Source organism: Camellia sinensis, chromosome 7 (genome assembly GCF_055761805.1).
Source record: "Camellia sinensis isolate YWXY chromosome 7, ASM5576180v1, whole genome shotgun sequence".
NCBI lineage: Eukaryota > Viridiplantae > Streptophyta > Magnoliopsida > Ericales > Theaceae > Camellia > Camellia sinensis.
This window is the reverse complement of record NC_138967.1, coordinates 190540252-190549126: the sequence shown is the minus strand read 5'-3', so window position 1 is coordinate 190549126 and position 8875 is coordinate 190540252. Positions and strand designations below refer to the sequence as shown.

The 8875-nt window shown below is 34.5% G+C and overlaps 1 pseudogene across 1 annotated transcript; it reads left to right on the top strand.

Annotated features, from left to right (window-relative positions):
- The first annotated feature begins 372 nt into the window (after positions 1 to 372).
- On the top strand, positions 373 to 6794 carry LOC114278049 (fumarylacetoacetase-like; annotated as a pseudogene). Its single transcript, XR_014336622.1, has 14 exons — positions 373 to 689; positions 1794 to 1872; positions 2367 to 2425; positions 2529 to 2653; positions 2805 to 2879; positions 4149 to 4224; positions 4391 to 4490; positions 4577 to 4628; positions 4756 to 4826; positions 4954 to 5016; positions 5236 to 5300; positions 5532 to 5628; positions 5752 to 5873; positions 6409 to 6794. The product of XR_014336622.1 is annotated as a fumarylacetoacetase-like (transcript).
- Positions 6795 to 8875: the final 2081 nt, after the last annotated feature.

Below are 8875 nucleotides of genomic sequence, written 5' to 3'. Positions count from 1 at the left end.
TTTCAAAAACTGTTTTTGAATTTTAAATTTTTTTGATGTTTTAGTGAATTTTTAGTTTAGATCCATTTAATTTGATTTGAATATATTTTAAAAAGTATAAATTTGTATTTCAAAAAAAAAATACTAAATAAAAATAATAAAAACAAAAATTCAATACATTTTGAATTTTTTTATATTTGTAATTTTTGTTTTAAAAAATATTCACTGAATATAAAAAAATAAAAATTCACAAATATTTTATTTGTAAAATACATTTAAATTAAGAATATCAAAAAAATAAAAATTTAACTAAAATAATAAAAAATAAAAAGTTTACAAAACTCAAAAAAATATTTATAAAAACTCAAAAATTCCAATTTCCACCTACAAATACCCCTATCTTTCTCTCAATTTCCTTCATCACTCTCTCTCTCTCTCTAGAATTTCACAGTCACGTCTTCACCGGAGCTGAATCAAATCGCAGTACAGAGCAGTTTTCCGGCGACTATGGGTCTGAAATCGTTCATCGAAATCCACCCGGACTCTCACTTCCCAATCCAGAACCTTCCCTTCGGTGTCTTCAAACCCGAACCGGCTTCCGACCCTAGACCGGGCGTGGCCATCGGCGACACGTCTTGGACCTCTCGGCGATCTCTTCGGCCGGTCTGTTTGACGGTCCGGTCCTCAAGAGCTCCGATTGCTTCATTCAGGTAATAAACTAACTTAATGTATTGCTGGGTTTTAATTCGAGGGATTGTTTGTTTGCTAAGAAACTGTTGGGAAAAGGAATTGAATTGGGAGCAAAAAAACCCGTGTATATATTGATTGTTTTTGAAGAGTGTAAAATGGCGTTACACTAACAACAATTTAACTTAATTTGAGTTTTTCAGCAACTGGGTGATGTTTTGGTTACTATTTTGGATATTGGGTTCCAGAAAATTTGAGCTCGAATAGAAGAAAATTTTGATTTCAGGAGCAATGGAATTCAAAATGCTTGCATCCCTTAAATTGCTGGATTTAAATTCGATAAGGGCCTGTCTGTTTGCTAAGAAACTGTTGGGAAAAGGAAATGAATTGGGAGGGAAAAAAAAACCCTGTATATATTGATTGGTTTTAAAGAGTTTAAAACTGAGTTACACTAACAGCAATTTGACTTGATGTGAGTTTTTCAGCAACTAGGTAATGCTTTGGTTGCTATCTTGGAAGTTGGTTTTGAGAAAATTTGATCTCAAATTGAAGAATTTTTTTGATTTCAGGAGCTATGGAACTTCAAAATGCTTGCAATCCCTTGGCTAAATTGCTGGATTTAAATTTGATAAGGGCCTGTTTGTTTGCTAAGAAACTATTAGAAAACGAAATGAAGTCGGAGGAAAAAATCCCGTGTCTATGTTTGTGAGTGTATATATTTATCGGTTTTAAATAGATTGAGAAGAGTAAAACTGAGTGATATTCGAAAAACAATTTGACCTAATTTGAATTTTTCAGTAACTGACTAATGTTTTGGTTACTATTCTGAACTAAGTTTCCAGAAATTTTGATCTCAAATCGATGAGATTTTTGATTTCAGGAGCAATGGAAATTCAAAATGCTTGCATCCCTTCAAAATTAAGAGCAGATAATGTAGGATTTGAAAGTAGTTTGTACATTTTGTTTGTAAATTCACAGTGCATGTGAGGTGTGTAGGATTTGAAAGTGGTTTGTACATTCTGTTTGTAAATTCATAGTGCATGTGAGGTTTGTTTATATTCATATTTATAGAGACTCTAACTGGGTATATAGTTTAGAAAGCTAATATTTGTTATGCTCTGTGCCAGTCTAATCTCAACAAGTTCCTGGGTCTGGGACGCCCTGCATGGAAGGAAGCTCGTGCAACAATTCAAAAGCTGCTGTCATGTATGCTATTTGTTTTGTTTTTGTTTTTGTTTTTGTCTTTGTTTTTTGTATTTTTAACGAGGAATCCCTGATCCCACCTTTGGTGAGAACGGGGGTAAAACCCTGGATTGTGGCCACCCACTAGCCTCACATATTGGGCGAAGTAGGGATTCGAATCTAAGACCTCCTGGTTGTTTACCAATAGACTTAATGTTTGAGCTAGCCTTGACAATTGCTATTTGTTATAGTTGTTCTCCCATGTTTTTTTGTCCTACTGTTTCTTGTTACCAAAGTAGTCTGTAATGCTAAAAGTTTCTCTCAGTCAGTTTCATTCTGCAGTTATTCTCTCCACTCAACTGGAGTAGACAACTCTGGATTTGAAATGCAACTATGATCCTTCAATGGGACAGGGGGAACTGAATATATATGTATATGCATCTTCATCAAAAAGATGAAAACTCAATTTTCAGTCAAATCTAACATTAAATTAATAACTGTTCTATTGTTCAATGCAGCTACTGAACCAGCATTACGTGACAATGCAAGTTTGAGGCAGAAAGCACTTGTGCCTGTAGTAAGATATACATATATATGTGTATATGTGGTCCTGAATATGCAGTTGGGCTATATATGTTTGTCATTCTAATTTAATTGTTATCTTATGCATGATGCTTCAGGACAAGGTAGAAATGCTGGTTCCTATTGCAATAGGAGACTACACAGACTTCTTTTCATCCATGCATCATGCAAAGAATTGTGGGACCATATTCCGTGGACCAGAGAATCCAATTCCAGCAAATTGGTATGCTAGTTTCAAAGTTTTTATTTTAATTTTTAATTTTTTTTCGCACTTGTCTGTAAAAAATTTAGAGCACCAGTACCCTGTTTTCCATTTGTTATATACTTTATCATTTTTTTCAGTGAATCGTTCAAAATTCTCAATAAATTTTCAGGTTCCATCTTCCTATTGCATATCATGGAAGAGCATCATCTATTGTTATTTCTGGCACTGGCATTGTTAGACCAAGGTGAAAGAAGATAACTTCCCTGTGTGCTTTTTACAACTTAGATTTATTTTTTCTCATTCTCTTTAGTAAATGTGTAATGCAAACAAGCATGCCAAGTGGAGTTCAATGCTAAATACATCCTCATGGGCCCTTTGATCTAAATGTTTAGGAATAAATACATGAATGCTTATTCAAATTGTTGAATGCCTAAAACTACGATTGATGTATGGCCAAGTGCCAGTGGAAACTTTGTTCAATTGTTCCTATTTGCATAAAAATGCTGAATGTAGTGTTTGACTTAAGTAACCAATTTACATCGTATATAACAACTACCTTATTGTGTGGAGGTGAAATTTGCTGCTTGCATACTAGAACACACTGTCAATGTTTACTGGCTGGGTGCTTGGCCGATGAAACCCCCTCTGATGCAAAAGTTAGTGATCGGAAAGGAGAAGATAAGAGGAAGGAAATGTAGGGAATTAGGGTTCAGAGTGTGTATCCCCTTGATAGAGGATGAGGTCTACCTTTTATAGAGTTTCCTTCCTTACTCTTAAAGAATCACATGAGCACAAGTACCTCACTCCCTATTGGTAGGGTCTTGATTATCCCTTTAGGGGGACCACTATTCTATTGTGTGGAATATCCACAAGGCAATCCATTGCCTGATGTGTGTGATGGAGCATTTTCATGCTTATCTCATGAGATCTCTAAGGCTTCATATGACATGTAACTCCAGGCGGGCAAGTTGTATCTAGCTCGCCGCTAGAATCTCAGCCATAATCTACTTGGGCCTTATCTGGCCCACATTTGATCCTTGCTAAGTAGGGTGTTCGGCTCAAATCCTGGTCGGCCCTGCCATTATGCACAAGCTCAACCCCTAATTTAGGGCCGGCCCATTACCTGGATATCACTTCAAGGGTCCAACAGCTCAACCCAGGTCCTTCATTTGCTTGCCCAAGGCCATTCACCTGCTTTGCCCAGTCTAGCCTTGATTGCTTAATTTGACCCTCTTCACTTAAAATACGTGACTGTTACAAGAATACTTTTTTCAAATCTACGACATTGGTGAGGATAAATTTTATATGGGAGTCATGATGATGGTTCTAATAGAGATACATGTATGTGGAAGTGTCTTTAGTGTGTAACAATTTCATTGTCTCATGATTAAGCGCTTCAATGAACAAAGAACAGAGGTTAAGATTAAGATTTCCTTCATACGTCAGTACTGGTATTTTTCATAATTTCCTGGATTTCTATTCATGCTTTTTACTGATTCTTTCTTCTCTGCAGAGGTCAAGGTCATCCAGCTGGCAATTCACCTCCATATTTTGGACCTTCAAGGAAGCTGGACTTTGAGCTAGAAATGGTAAGCTTTTGTGACGTGCATTCTCACTCAATCTGAAAATTGATTTTAATATCTGCTTGTGGATTTTGTATCAGTTCATTATGCTTTTGGAAATTGCCTCCTTCTTGTACTTCCATCTTTATGACTATTGTTTTTCAACTGATGTTGGTTATTGTATTGCTTCTAGGCTGCTGTAGTTGGTCCTGGAAATGAACTAGGAAAGCCTATAGATGTAAATGAGGCTGCAGATCATATCTTTGGTGTTGTGTTGATGAATGATTGGAGTGGTATGTATACTACTCTTTGCTTCATTTCCAAATTCATTCTTCGGTGTAGTTGTGGAGGCTATATTGATTAAAATTTGGTTCAACAGCTAGAGATATTCAGGCTTGGGAATATGTGCCTCTTGGGCCTTTTCAGTTTTGGTAAGAAATTTGTGTTATTGTTTTGTCACTGCAGTTTCCATTTTGAAAAGCCAGAGATCAGAGAACAATGAACAATGTCGCTAGGTTACAGTAGTTGAACAGTAATTCTTGTTGTGAATTCTTTCAGGTACAACAGTATCCCCTTGGATTGTGACCTTAGATGCTCTTGAACCCTTTGTTTGTGATGCTCCCAAACAGGTAGCTTTATGTTTCTCAATTATTTAAAAGCATAAAACCATTGGACTTCACAGTTTTGTTTCCATTATGTCATGTTAAATTTTCCCCCTCATAAGTTAACTTACTAAATCATGTGTATAAATTGCAGAACCCTCCTCTGTTGCCATATCTTGCTGAAAAGATATCCAAGAACTATGACATTTCTTTGGAGGTATTATCTCACGCTGCTCTCTCTGTACTGTAAAGTTTGTCTAATATTTCATTGGTCATCCTTCTCCCCCGGTAGCGGATGATAGTCTGCAATAATTTCTTCTTAGGCCTTGTAGAATTTTTCCTTCTAGACTGTAAGGTAGTCAAATTTTAATGCTCTGTTTAGAATTTGTTTTTAAAACCATCCATTATGATGATCAAACTGCCTTCTTGTTGCAAGGTTCGGATTAAACCTGCTGGAGAAGAACATGGACATGTTGTCACAAAGAGTAACTTCAAGCACTTGTAAGGGTTTCAGTTTTACAATGTCCAATATTATTAAATACCTTGGAAGAGATTTTCATTTAATTAACGAGAACCACTTGTATTACATTTTTTTTGGTCTTGATTTGCACATTCAAACTTACATATTTGACTCTTGAATTGGGATCATTTGAAAAAAAGTAAATCTTGTTTCTCACAATGTCTATCATATTTTAATTTACTGCTTATTGACTTCTTGTCTTTGTGCTATAGATATTGGACGTTGACTCAACAACTTGCACATCATACTATCAACGGTTGCAATTTGAGGCCCGGTGATCTCCTTGGGACTGGAACAATCAGCGGCCCTGTAAGATTTATCAATTGTATTTATATATGATGTCATAAGTAAAAATATGTAAATTAAAGTTAGAGCAAAATATTCCTATTATTGTTTTACCTAAAGTTGGACATCTGCTTCATTTCCCAACAGGAACCAGAATCTTATGGATGCTTGCTGGAGCATGGAATGGACAAAATCAGCTTTCTTTAGGTGGAACAAATCGTAAATTTCTAGAAGATGGAGATGAAGTCATTTTTACTGGTTGTAGCAAGGTGTGTATTATACAACTTTTCCACTCTTCTGTTCAATTTAGCATGTTGCGGTAATTCTTTCTAGTTATTAGTTTACGGACTTATGCATCCATTTAAGCATCTATGTTTTCCAGTAAATGGAAACAAAAAACAAAAACATTCCAAACAAGCCTAGTTTTTGCAGTTCCTTGGATATGTGAAACCGGGTTGTTAACGTCTTAATTCTTTTTAGACCGGAAAACGGTGGTTTGTGATTGATGCAGTGAATTATGATTTGTGCTCATATAAAACTAAACACCATATGCATTACCTTCTTCATTTGGCTTGTTGAGACGAAGAGGATGGCTTTTCTCTTTTCATTTTTTATCTTTATATATACAAATGTATGTAGTGTAACCACCTAAGTAGCGCAGACACATACACGTCGTCGACATGGTAATTTTTGAAAGATGTAGGACACAATATTGTGCGGGACATGTTAAAAATTTATATTTTATCACTTGTATACCTTTCAAGCTGCATGGATTGATTACTCGATATTTGAATGCATCTACAGGGGAATGATTACAATGTCGGGTTTGGGACATGCTCCGGGAAGATTCTTCCATCACCACTTTGAGAAAAAAAAAATGATGTTCTTTCTGATTCAAGCGGGTGTCAGTTTGTTGCGACCTCAATGATTTGTTAGTGTGTTTTTCAGAAGATGGCTTAGGAAGTGTGCAGCTTCAACTGTAGGTTTTGTGGTGTTTGTAATGTTAAATCATTTGGAACTCTCCATTTGGGAAAATAAAGAATTCGAACAATGTTGGAATGTATTATCCCATGTTTGAGGAACCTGTTTCCTGAGTCATGTATGATGAACTTGCAAGGTATGCTGTGAATTTTTTTCTCCTCTTTTATCCAACAAGGAGAGAAACTACAATCTTTTCTCTCATTTTCTTATCTCTTCTAACTGAAGTAATTATTTCTTTCATTTTCTCTCATTGCTTACCGAATGACTGTGAGATGCATCATTCAATGTGTTCAATGATTGAAAATTGCAAAATATTTGGGAAAGATCAGTGACAACCAAAATATAAAGGTTTAATTACATTCTCCCAAAATATGGTTTTGTGTCATTTTAGTCCTTAATGTATGAAAGTGTTTCAATTTGATTCTCAATATTTAAATTAGGTCAATCTGATCTCTAATATATAAAAAAGTGTTTCAATTTAGTTCTCCAATGTTTAAATTGCATCTATTTGGGGACTAAATTGAAACATTTTTGGATATCAAATTGACACAATTTAAACAAAAATGTTACAAAGCTCATATTTTCAGAACAAAAAATGTAATTAAACGGAAATATAAACAGAGAGCTAAGAAATAAATGGTAACAGATGAAGATTCTACTTACCAAATGTAAGTTCATTCATATATTTTTTGAACAAAGGAAGTGCTGGTTTTATACATATAAGATAAGACTATTCAAGCATATAACCAGATAAGCAGTCCCACCCAGTACTACTAACTCTCTCTATGCTGTAAAGCTGCATTTGTAGTTGGACATGCACTTCTTACAATCAAACAGCCTTGGATACTGATAAGCACCACCACAGTCGCACTTCTTCACACACTTAGCCCGCGACGCGCCGCCCCACAAGCACTGTGCCATGCACCGCAGAATCGGCATGCAAGCCGGGCAGCCGGACTTAAACCGGTCTAGAATGCAGTCCTTGCATTGGCTGCCGTCCGATGGGCAGGCCTGAGCCGGCGAATTCAGCACCGCAGACAGCACGATCAGTAACAGTAGAGACACAGTTGATATGGTGGAGGGTCTCCTTTTCTTCTCCATGATCTCTCTTCTTCACAGTCACAAGCTAAAAGGTAATAATAATAATAATAAACATTAGTGAGTTATATTGAAGGGCGGGCCTCATGTAGTGGTATAGTTATTTCTTGATGATTTGGAAGTCATAAATTTGAATCGCGAAAATAGTCTCTCTACTTGCGGGAATAAGACTGCATACATCAACCATCCTGTGAACTCCATTTAAACTAAAATTTCGTACCCTGGGTACGCCTTTTTAGTGAGTAATAGTATTGACTTGTGTTGTGTGTGTATTTGTAATGAATGAAGTTGGTGGTTGCCTCATTTACTGTCTGTTCCTCTTACAGCTGGCCTTGTCTTGTTTTGCCCATTCTTCAACAATGTTCTTCTTGTATTCACACATTAGTGAGTAATGGTGTGAAAAACAAAAAAAACAAAAACAAAACAAAAAAATTTATTATATTGATACTATTTTTATAACAATCTATATATATATACACAATTTCTCTATGAAATTTCATATTTTAGAATCATTATATAATAATCTTATTAGACTGTTACTGTATATTATTAAAATAGTTTATCAAAACTCTTTACTTTCTATTTTTTTATAGGGGAAATTTCATGTCAGTTTATAATTTCAAAAACAATTACAAATAAGTAGTAAAATTTATAAATATTAATAATTATAATTATAATTTTTTCATAACTATGAAATGATTTTATTAAATTATTGATAATTTCTTCTTTTCTATACCATCCATGACAGACACTCAATGGTCAGTGGACCAACCAATAGATGGGCCCTTTTAACTTGGGAGTGGCTATCTGTTGGATCTAGGCCAGGCTTGTAAAACATAATTGTACCTTCAATGGCCCATTTCTAGGTAAAATTAAGGGAATTTGTCAGTGGAATCAGGGATTTTTTTTTTATAAAAAAAAAATATGATAAATTTAATAATTAAATTTATAATTTTTTTATTAATGTATAATAATTTTTGAAGATTACTATTGATTGGTAACTATCCCCTTTCGTTTTAATTTTTTGAATTTAATTTTCTAAAAATTGAGTTTTTTGTATTTATTTTTTTAAAATATATTTTTAGTGATTTATTTTTAATATTTTAAGTAATTTTTTTAAACTTTTTAGATATACTTAATATAAATACAATTAAAAAATATAATATTTGTGAATTTTTTAAAAAAGAAATTC